The 12,094-nt window shown below is 34.0% G+C and overlaps 1 long non-coding RNA gene across 1 annotated transcript; it reads right to left on the minus strand.

Annotated features, from left to right (window-relative positions):
* Positions 1 to 1,752: 1,752 nt before the first annotated feature.
* Positions 1,753 to 11,865, minus strand: LOC149207568 (uncharacterized). The gene is made up of 14 exons (XR_016252033.1): positions 11,628 to 11,865; positions 11,260 to 11,417; positions 11,038 to 11,119; positions 10,642 to 10,721; positions 8,648 to 8,724; positions 8,147 to 8,545; positions 6,244 to 6,320; positions 6,077 to 6,153; positions 5,575 to 5,974; positions 5,150 to 5,471; positions 4,788 to 4,869; positions 4,314 to 4,393; positions 2,142 to 2,177; positions 1,753 to 1,985 (listed from the first exon to the last, which is right to left on the minus strand). It is a non-coding gene; the product is annotated as an uncharacterized LOC149207568 (long non-coding RNA).
* Between the last annotated feature and the right edge of the window lie 229 nt (positions 11,866 to 12,094).

Below are 12,094 nucleotides of genomic sequence, written 5' to 3' on the forward strand. Positions count from 1 at the left end.
TACGCTGCATCTACATTTCCTAAGCTATCTTCTCCACTCGACCATCCCAAACACTACAATTCTAGTCACTCGTTTCACAAAGTAATATTATATATGAGATCACGAATAACCCATGGGAGCTTAAAGAATAAATATACGAAGCGATGAATTAACCATACACATACCTACCCTCCCTTGCTAATATTATAACATCAACAATCATGAAATATAATCCAATGTGACATTTCCATTTCTTTCATATCAAACTTCTAGGAAACATATTGAATCTCACACCAATGATCAAGATCATACTACCTAGAAACCACGAAAAAAATGATAAATCATTGTGCAACTAACAAATATTTCAGTGTATTAAAGGACTAGTATTGTGCAGGAGAAACGTATGCATCACCCATCCTTTGTGCCATGTTTGTAGAATGTCTAGTGCATCTTGCATCTTCACCACTTGACCTATGTCGACCATACGATTGTAGTTGATCACTACATAAAAAAGATCAATATAGTTGACTATCAGAGCATAGATAAATAGAACATATTTATAATTTGAATATAAAACAAATGGAGCCACAAATTAGTGAAAGATACTTTTAATTGAAGTGCATTGCATGTAGATATGTTGACTTACCTTCATTTATGAATAACCTCAATTTTCTCTTAATTGAAGTGCATTGCATGTAGATATGTTGACTCACCTTAATTTATGAACAATAACCTCAATTTTCTCTATCTGCTTCGTTCATTTCCATTTCCGCACCCGACAAACGAAACCAAGAAAAAACTACAAGAAACATTAAAGAAACAAAAAAACAAAACAAAGCAAGAGTACAACACACCCAACAAACGAAACGAAGACCAAACTATAAAAAAACAAGAAAAAAATTCAAAACAAAGGAAAAGGAATACAACACAGCATGGCCATGCTTAAACTCAACCAAACAAAACATGCAAACAAGAACAAAGAAAAAATTGTGAACATCCCTTCCGCACATCATCTCATGCAATGTGTTGCCCTCTGCAGAAAGGGAAAAAAGTGGGTTGAATAAGGTTAAAATATACACACAATTAGTAATGTTAAACATATTTCGATACCAATAGTTATTCATAATAGGAAACACACCTCCCCTGGAGTTTGTCTTATAACGATGGACACTCTTCTATTCCACTTGCTCGTGCTCATTAAAACCAACCATCTACAAAAGATACACAATAAGCTATTAGAATCGTTATATAAGTTAAACTAAAGAATATGCAATAATTAATCATAATAAAAAACACGCCTTTCTTTGAGATTGTTATATAAAAGGAGAGAGTCCATATTGTATTTCACGTATTCATGCTCCTTATATCATGCCATCTACAATAGATACACAATAAAATATTAGATTTCTAATAAAAGTCAAACTAGGGAGTTTGCAGGCATGAACATCAACAAAAACAAATCATGTAGACAACAACAAACAAAAAATTGCAAACTTCCCCTTTGCACATTATCTCTATTGTATTGTCCTCTCCTCCGCTAAAATCATGTAGACAACAACAAACAAAAAATTGCAAACTTCCCCTTTGCACATTATCTCTATTGTATTGTCCTCTCCTCCGCTGAAAGGGAAAAAAGTGGTGTGAATAAGGTTAAAATAAAGACATAGTAATGGCAAGCATCTGCAAAAAATACAGAATAAGCTATTAGAATCGTTATACAAGTTAAACTAAAGAATATGCAATAATTAATCATAATAAGAAACATGCCTTTCTTTGAGATTGTTATATAAAAGGAGAGAGTCCATTTTGTATTTCACGTATTCATGCTCATTAAATCATGCCATCTACAATAGATACACAATAAAATGTTAGATTTCTAATAAAAGTCAAACTAGAGAGTTTGAAAGCATGAACATCAACAAAAACAAATCACGTAGGCAACAACAAACAAAAAATTGCAAACTTCCCCTTTGCACATTATCTCTATTGTAGTGTCCTCTCCTCCGCTGAAAGGGAAAAAAGTGGTGTGAATAAGGTTAAAATAAAGACACAAATAGTAATGGTAAGCACATTTCAAAACAAATAATTATTCATAATTGCAAACTTAACTCATCTAGAGTTTGCTATATAAGTATAGACATTCCATTTTGTATTCCACTTACTCATGCTCACCAAAACAAGCCATCTACAACCGATACCTAATAAGATATTAGAATCATTATACAAGTTAAACTAGAGAGTTGAAGGCAACAATCAATCATAATGTGGAGAGTTGAATGCAACAATTAATCATAATATGAAATAGCCCTGGCTTTGAGCTTTTTTATATAAAGGGGGATAATCCATTTTGTATTTTACTTATTTATGCTCACTGGAATCAACCATCTACAGTAAATAGAAAATAAAATATTAGAATTCTAATACAAAATAAAATAGAGAGTTGAAGGCATGAACTTGTGAACCAACTTAATTCCAGTCCATTTATATTTCATGCTGTATCTCAAAGTATATAACTTTTTTAAACAAGAGGTAATTCTAGTAGGAATAATGCAATCAATGTTATCACAAGATAAATAATCCTTTTTGTAAGAGGGATCCAATCAAATTAAAAAATATTGAACATGTTAAGAATAGTAGCTTGGGAGGTACTACAAACCCTAGGCTATAGCGTTGTGGATGAATTGGCACCACAAAGTCACTCGTGGGCTAAGAACCCAAGCGTGTCGGCTTTGCACCCAAGCTTGCAAGTGTGAAACCGTGTATGGATTTGGACACTTAGCACTTGATTGTAGGGCACCCTTAAAGGAACAAGGGGACGCTTGTAGCACAAGAGAGGCCTTGTGGATAGAGTGAAAATAATTGTTATTTGATTATGTGGGTGAACTTGTCTTAAGTTTTAAGTCGTCCTTGAATTGAGGAGACAATTTGAGAAGGTTAAACGTCACCCAAAGGAATGATATAAATAGGAGTGAGGAGGACCCTCAGTCCTCACCCAATGAAGACACTTATTCCTCATGTGAAGACTGAAATAGGAGGACGAGTCCGCAACCAAGAAGGAGAAAGGATCAAGTCTGGTTAGGGCTAGTTTTGAGACTGCTTTGGGTTGTGGTTACGCAGGTAAATACAATGAGTAAAAGGAGAGTAGGTAGAGACTTTTGAGGACGAAATCTGAGCATGAAAACAGAAGAAAGCTCTCTCTAATAGGCGGAGATTTTTGAAGTATTGCAAGTGGGCGAAATTATGACTATTCGAGGGTCGAGGAGCCTACTTGGCGGCAAAGGTTAGGTTGCATTCATCTACAGTAGAAGCGAAAAAATCAAAGGTTGTTGGAGTGGCTTGTAGGTAGGTTGGATCCGCTTTAGGTTGCCCTAGTTAGGGTTGAGTTCTTCAGAAAAAGTCTCACTCAGATCCAAGGGTTTTGGAGAACAGAAGTGGACGTCTACAAGGAGGAAAAGAATAGGATTGGTGTCCTAGTTTAGGACAATATTTGGAGAAGCCAAAAGAACAGTTTTCAAAGGGTTGTAGTAGCTTGCTTCACGCCCTAAGTAAAGTCACTTGAGAAGGAATTTGAGGATTGTTAGAACAGAAAAAGAAGGGATGCTAAGGAAAAGGAGGAGGTCAATGGAGCAATTTGACTAGCTCAAGTTTGTTGTTGAAGAAGGATTTTTCAACAATGATAGTTGGAAGCCTTCCAAGCCATAATTTTGTCTCATTGAAGCAACACGAGTAGGCAACAAAATAATTCCTAAGAGTTGTGTTCTTGAAGGACTAAGGAGCAACTAGTGTGAAAGAAGTCCCAAAGGAGATGAGGAGCAGCATTGGGCAGTCTAGAGTTGTGAATAACTCAACATAAGATCCTATGTCTTGGTTGTTGACGGACTAATGATCAGCAGGAGGGTAGATTGGAGCAGTGTTCACTCACCTAAAGGAGCAATATCATTGATAGAGGTAGATTGGTGTTGTTGCAGATCAAGAGCCAATAGACCGTGAAGATATGTTCAGGATAAGACGAGTGGAGCTGTGAAGTGCACTAGATCAACTAGTAAGTCAGTGCATCTTGTCGAGGGTAGATTGGTCGTCAAAGTTGTTGACACCAAACCCTAGTTTCTATTACTTGTATCAATGACTGTATGAGGGACATGATCCTAGTATAGCATTGTGTGGGGTTGTGTGCGTGATGTGGACCAAACTAGAATATAAATTTAAACATACCATTTTATGTATATGTAGAACCATTATTTAAATGGTACTACCCTAGAACCATGCTACAAAGATAAAAAGTCAAACTAACAAATAATAATAACAATAATTTGTCGGAAAACAACATGACTCACCCATCATATACGCTGCATCTACATTTCCTAGGCTATCTTCTCCACTCGACCCTCCCAAACACTACAATTCTAGTCACTCGCTGCACAAAGTAATATTATATATGAGATCACGAATAAACCATGGAGCTTAAAGGATAAATATACAACGCGATGAACTAACCATACACATACCTACTCTCCCTTGCTAATATTATAACATCAACAATCATGAGAAATAATCCAATGCGACATTTCCATTTCTTTCATATCAAAGTTCTAGGAAATATATTGAATGTCACACCAATGAACAAGATCATACTACATCGAAACCATGACAAAATGATAAATCATTCTGCAACTAGCAAATATTTCAGTGTATTAAAGGACTAGTATTACTACATCGAAACCATGACAAAATGATAAATCATTCTGCAACTAGCAAATATTTCAGTGTATTAAAGGACTAGTATTGTGTAGGAGAAATGTATGCTTCACCCGTCCTTTGTGCCATGTTTGTAGAATGTCTAGTGCATCTTCACCACTTGACCTTTGTAAACCATACGATTGTAGTTGTTCACTACATAAAAAAGATCAATATAGTTCACTATCACAGCATAGATAAAACATATAATAAATTGAATATCAAAGAAATGAAGCCACAAATTAGCAAAAGATACTTTTAATTTAAGTGAATTGCATGCAGATATGTTGAATCACCTTCATTTATGAAGAATAACCTCAATTTTCTCTTAATTGAGGTGCATTGCATGTAGATATGTTGACTCACCTTCATTTATGAAGAATAACCTCAATTTTCTCTTAATTGAAGTGCATTGCATTTACACATCTTGACTCACCTTCATTTATGAACAATAACCTCAATTTTCTTTGTCTTCTTCATTCATTTCTGCACCCAACAATCAAAACCAAGACAAAACTACAAGAGACATTAAAGAAACAAAAAAACAAAACATAGCTAGAGTACAACACACCCAACAAAGGAAACCAAGACTAAAATTCAAAAAACAAGAAAAAAAAAATTCAAAACAAAAGAAAAGGAGTTACAACACAGCATGGCCATGCTCAAACTCAACAAAACAAAACATACAGACAAGAACAAAGAAAAAATTGCAAACATCCCCTCCGCGCATCATCTCCCCTACAATGTGTTGTCCTCCGCTGAAAGGGAAAAAAAATGGGTTGAATAAGGTTAAAATATACACACAATTAGTAATGTTAAACATATTTCTAAACCAATAGTTATTCATAATAGGAAACAGACCTCCCCTAGAGTTTGTTTTATAACGATGGACACTCTCTTCTATTCCACTTGCTCATGCTCATTAAAACCAACCATCTACAAAAGATACACAATAAGCTATTAGAATCGTTATATAAGATAAACTAAAGAGTATGCAATAATTAATCATAATAAGAAACACAACTTTTTTTATATTGTTATATAAAAGGGGAGAGTCCATCTTGTATTTCATGTATTCATGCTCATTAGAACATGCCATCTGCAATAGATACACAATAAAATATTAGATTTATAATAAAAGTCAAACTAGAGAGTTTGAAGGCACGAACATCAACAAAAACAAATCATGTAGACAACAACAAACAAAAAATTGCAAACTTCCCCTTTGCACATTATCTCTATTGCAGTGTCCTCTCCGCCTCTTAAAGGGAAAAAAGTGGTGTGAATAAGGTTAAAATAAAGACACAAATAGTAATGGCAAGCATAACTCAAAACAAATACTTATTCATAATTGCAAACATACTTCATCTAGAGTTTGCTATATAAGTATAGACATTCCATGGTGTATTCCACTTACTCATGCTCACCAGAACAAGCCATCTACAACAGATACATAATAAGGTATTAGAATCATTATACAAGTTAAACTGGAGAGTTGAATGCAACAATCAATCATAATGTGAAACAGACCTAGCTTTGAGCTTTTTATATAAAGGGGGATAATCCATTTTGTATTTTATGTGTTTCTGCTCACTGGAATCAACCATCTGCAATAGATAGAAAATAAATATTAGAATTCTAGTAGAAAGTAAAATAGAGAGTTGAAGGCATGAACTTGTGAACCAACTTAATTCCAGTCCATTTATATTTCATGCTATATCTCAAATTATATAATTGTTTTTAAACTAGACGTAATTCTAGTAGGAATAATGCAATCAATGTTATCACAAGATAAACAATCATATTTGTAAGAGGGATCCAATCAAATTTAAACATATTGAACATGCTGAGATTAGTAACTTGGGAGGTACTTTAAACCCTAACCTACAGGGTTGTGGAGGAATTGGCACCACTAAGTCACTTGAGGGCTAAGAATCCAAGTGTGTCGGTTTTGCACCCAAGCTTGCAGGTTTGAAACCATGTATGGATTTGGACACTTGGCACTTGATTGTAGGGCACCCTTAAAGGAACAAGGGGATGCTTGTAGCACAAGAGAGGCCTTATGGATTGAGTGAAAACCAAGACCAAACTATAAAAAACAAGAAAAAAAAATTCAAAACAAAGGAAAAGGAGTACAACACAGCATGGCCATGCTCAAACTCAACAAAACAAAACATGCAGACAAGAACAAAGAAAAAATTCCAAACATCCCCTCCGCACATCATCTCATGCGATGTGTTGCCCTCTGCTAAAAGGGAAAAAAGTGGGTTGAATAAGGTTAAAATATACACACAATTAGTAATGTTAAACATATTTCAAAACCAATAGTTATTCATAATTGGAAGCACACCTCCCCTAGAGTTTGTTTTATAACGATGGACACTCTCTTCTATTCCACTTGCTCGTACTCATTAAAACCAACCATCTACAAAAGATACACAATAAGCTATTAGAATCGTTATATAAGTTAAACTAAAGAGTATGCAATAATTAATCATAATAAGAAACACGACTTTCTTTCATACCAAAGTTCTAGGAAATATATTGAATCTCACACTGATGAACAAGATTATACTACCTCGAAACCATGAAAAAATGATAAATCATTGTGCACCTAGCAAATATATTTCATTGTATTAAAGGACTAATATTGTGCAGGAGAAAAGTATGCTTCACCCGTCCTTTGTGCCATGTTTGTAGAATGTCTAGTGCATTTTCACCACTTGACCTTTGTAAACCATACGATTGTAGTTGTTCATTATATAAAAAAGATCAATATAGTTGACTATTAAAGCATAGATAAAAAATATAATAATTTGAATATCAAACCAATGGAGCTACAAATTAGCGAAAGATACTTTTAATTAAGTGCATTGCATGTAGATATGTTGACTCACCTTCATTTATGAATAACCTCAATTTTCTCTTAATTGAAGTGCATTGCATATAGATATGTTGACTCACCTTTATTTATGAACAATAGCCTCAATTTTCTCTGTCTGCTTCATTCATTTCCATTTCCGCACCCAACAAACGAAACAAAGACAAAGCTTCAGGAAACATTAAAGAAACAAAAAAATAAAACAAAGCAAGAGTACAACACACCAAACAAACGAAACCAAGACCAAACTATAAAAAACAAGAAAAAAATTCATAACAAAAGAAAAAGTGTACAACACAGCATGGCCATGCTCAAACTCAACAAAACAAAACATGCAGACAAGAACAAAGAAAAAATTCCAAACATCCCCTCCGCACATCATCTCCTGCAATGTGTTTCCCTCTGCTGAAAGGGAAAAAACTGGGTTGAATAAGGTTAAAATACACACACAATTAGTAATGTTAAACATATTTGAAAACCAATAGTTATTCATAATAGGAAACACACCTAACATATTTCAAAACCAATAGTTATTCATAATAGGAAACACACCTCCCTTGGAGATTGTTTTGTAATGATGGACAATCTCTTCTATTCCACTTGCTCGTGCTCATTAAAACCAACCATCTACAAAAGATACACAATAAGCTATTAAAATCGTTATATAAGTTAAACTAAAGAGTATGCAATAATTAATCATAATAAGAAACAACCCTTTCTTTGAGATTGTTATATAAAAGGAGAGAGTCCATTTTGTATTCCATGTATTCATGCTCATTAGATCATGCCATCTGCAATACATACACAATAAAATATTAGATTCTAATAAAAGTCAAACTAGAGAGTTTGAGGGCATGAACATCAACAAAAAAAAATCATGTAGACAACAACAAACAAAAATTGCAAACTTCCCCTTTGCACATTATCTCTATTGTAGTGTCCTCTCCCCCGCTGAAAGGGAAAAAAGTGGTGTGAATAAGGTTAAAATAAAGACACAAATAGTAATGGCAAGCATAATTCAAAACAAATAATTATTCATAATTGCAAACATACCTCATCTAGAGTTTTCTATATAAGTATAAACATTCCACGTTGTATTCCACTTACCATTGCTCACGAGAACAAGCCATCTACAACAGATACATAATAAGATATTAGAATCATTATACAAGTTAAACTGAAGAGTTGAATGCAACACAATCATAATGTGAAACACATCTGGATTTGAGTTTTTTTATATAAAGGCGGACAATCCATTTTGTATTTTACGTATTTCTACTCACTGGAATCAACCATCTGCAGTAGATAGAAAATAAAATATTATAATTCTAATAGAAAATAAAATAGAGTTGAAGGCATGAACTTGTGAACCAACTTAATTCCAGTCATTTATATTTCATGCTATATCTCAAAGTATATAAAAAAAAATTTAAACTGGATGTAATTCTAGTAGGAATAATGCAATCAATGTTATCACAAGATAAATAATCATATTTGTAAGAGGGATCCAATCAAATTTAAACATATTGAACATGTTGAGATTGGTAACTTGGGAGGTACTCCAAACCCTAGCCTACAGGGTTGTGGAGAAATTGGCACCACTAAGTCACTTGAGGGCTAAGAACCCAAGCATATCGGCTTTGCACCCAAGCTTGCAGGTTTGAGACTCTGTATGGATTTGGACACTTGGCACTTGATTGTAGGGAACCCTTAAAGGAACAAGGGGATGCTTGTAGCACAAGAGAGGCCTTATGGATTGAGTGAAAAATAATTTTTATTTGATTATGTGGGTGAACTTGTCTTAAGTTTCAAGTTGGGCTTGAATTGAAGAGACAATTTGAGAAAGGTTAAACGTCACCCTAAGGAATGATATAAATAGGAGTGAGGAGGACCCTATTTCCTCATCTAATCAAGACACTTATTACTCATGTGAATAATGAAATAGGAGGATGAGTCTGCAACCAAGAAGGAGAAAGGATCAAGTCTGGTTAGGGTTAGTTTTGAGATTGTTTTGGGTTGTGGTTATGTAGGTAAAGACAACAAGTAAAAGGAGACTAGGCAGAGACTTTCGAGGATGAAATCTGAGCATGAAACTAAAGTAAGCTCTCTCTAACAGGCCAAGATTTTTGAAGTATTGCAAGTGGACAAAATTATGACTCTTCGAAATTATGGCAGAAGTATCATTGATAGAGGTAGATTGGTGTTGTTGCAGATCGGGAGCCAACGGAGCGGGAAGATATGTTCGGGATACGACCAGTGTAGCTGTGAAGTGCACTAGATCAACTAGTAAGTCAGCGTATCTTGTTAAGGGTAGATTGGTGGTCAAAGTTGTTGACAGCAAACCCTAGATCAATGTGGAAAAAGTCAAAATCGGGGTTAATTCGGCAAAGGTCCAAAAGTTGAAAAACTCGTTAAAGTTGGGAGTTTTTTGAAAAAGTCGGCAAAATTAAAAAAAAACTCAAAAATATTCATTTTTTTAATTTTTTTAACATCTAGAGTATCCACAACATCAAATAAATGCATTTCCACATAAACATGTAAAGAAAGCTAATATGTATATGAAGGCTAGTGCTACATCACATATCAAAATAGTGAATCAACACCTAAATCTTGAGTCTTGTCTGAGTCTCAACTCTCAAGATAGCCAACCTTTTGGGTCAACTATTGATAAAATCAGGGATATAACGAATAAATCGCTATTTTTTCATTTCTGAAAAAGTCTGCAAAATATCGGAGGATTAAATCGTTTTGTTGAAAAAATCGCAATTTTAGGATCTAATCCCGATTTTTTGCAGACTTCTTCCACACTGCCCTAGATTGTATTACTTGTATCAGTGATTATATGAGGGCCATGATCCCTAGTACTTCGTTGTGTGGGGTTGTATGTGTGATGTGGACCAAATTAGCATATAAATTTGAACTTACCATTTTATGTATATGTAAAACCATTAATTAAGTAGTACTACTCGAGAACCATGCTAGAAGGATAAAACGTCAAACTATCAAAAAATAATAACAATATTTTGTTCGAAAACAGCATGACTCACCCATCATCTGCGCTGCATCTACATTTCCTAGGTTATCTTCTCCACACGACCCTCCCAAACACTACAATTCTAGTCAATCGCTGCACAAAGTAATATTATATATGAGATCATGAATAAACCATGGAGCTTAAAGGATAAATATACAAAGTGATAAATTAACCAGACACATACCTACCCTCCCTTGCTAATATTATAACATCAACAATCATGAAAAATATCCAATGTGACATTTCCATTTCTATCATATCAAAGTTCTAGGAAATATATTGAATCTCACACTGATGAACAAGATCATACTACATCGAAACCATGATAAAATGATAAATCATTGTGCAACTAACAAATATTTCAGTGTATTAAAGAACTAGTATTGTGCAAGAGAAAAGTATGCTTCACCCATCGTTTGTGCCATGTTTGTAGAATGTCTAGTGCATCTTCACCACTTGACCTTTGTAAACCATACGATTGTAGTTGTTCACTACATAAAAAAGATCAATATAGTTGACTATCAGAGCATAGATAAAACATATAATAATTTGAATATCAAACAAATGGAGCCACAAATTAGCGAAAGATACTTTTAATTGAAGTGCATTGCATGTAGATATGTTGACTCACCTTCCTCATTGTGCAACTAACAAATATTTCAGTGTATTAAAGAACTAGTACTATGTAGGAGAAAGGTATGCTTCACCCATCCTTTGTGCCATGTTTGGAGAATGTCTAGTGCATCTTCACCACTTGACCTTTGTAAACCATACAATTGTAATTGTTCACTACATAAAAAAGATCAATATAGTTGACTATCAGAGTATAGATAAAACATATAATAATTTGAATATCAAACAAATGGAGCCACAAATTAGCAAAAGATACTTTTTATTGAAGTGCATTGCATGTAGATATCTTGACTCACTTTCATTTATGAAGAATAACCTCAATTTTCTCTTAATTGAAGTGCACTGCATGTAGATATCTTGACTCACCTTCCTTTATGAACAATAACCTCATTTTCTCTGTCTGCTACGTTCATTTCCATTTCCGCACCCAACAAACGAAACCAAGACAAAACTACAAGAAACATTAAAGAAACAAAATAACACAATAACCTCAATTTTCTCTGTTTGCTTCGTTCATTTCTATTTCTACACCCAACAAACAAAACCAAGACAAAACTACAAGAAACATTAAAGAAACAAAAAAACAAAACAAAGCGAGAGTACAACACACATGTTGAAATTTGGTACCGGAGGACAGGTGGTTCCCTAAGGCTTTGATCTTTGGCCTAGGGAAAAGTGTCCAAAAGAATTTAATTTTTTCTCCTAAAGTAACTTTATAATTTTTTATAAAGTTAAATCTAATTTGAAAGTGACTTTAAGTGATAAAGTTACTAAGTCTAATTTTAAAGTGACTTTTATAAAGTCAATGAAAAATTAGAAAGGAAAAGTGACTT

This window comes from Pinus tabuliformis, chromosome 1_2 (genome assembly GCF_031772625.1).
Source record: "Pinus tabuliformis cultivar Carrire ecotype Pingquan chromosome 1_2, CPIR1, whole genome shotgun sequence".
In the NCBI taxonomy this organism is placed as follows: domain Eukaryota; kingdom Viridiplantae; phylum Streptophyta; class Pinopsida; order Pinales; family Pinaceae; genus Pinus; species Pinus tabuliformis.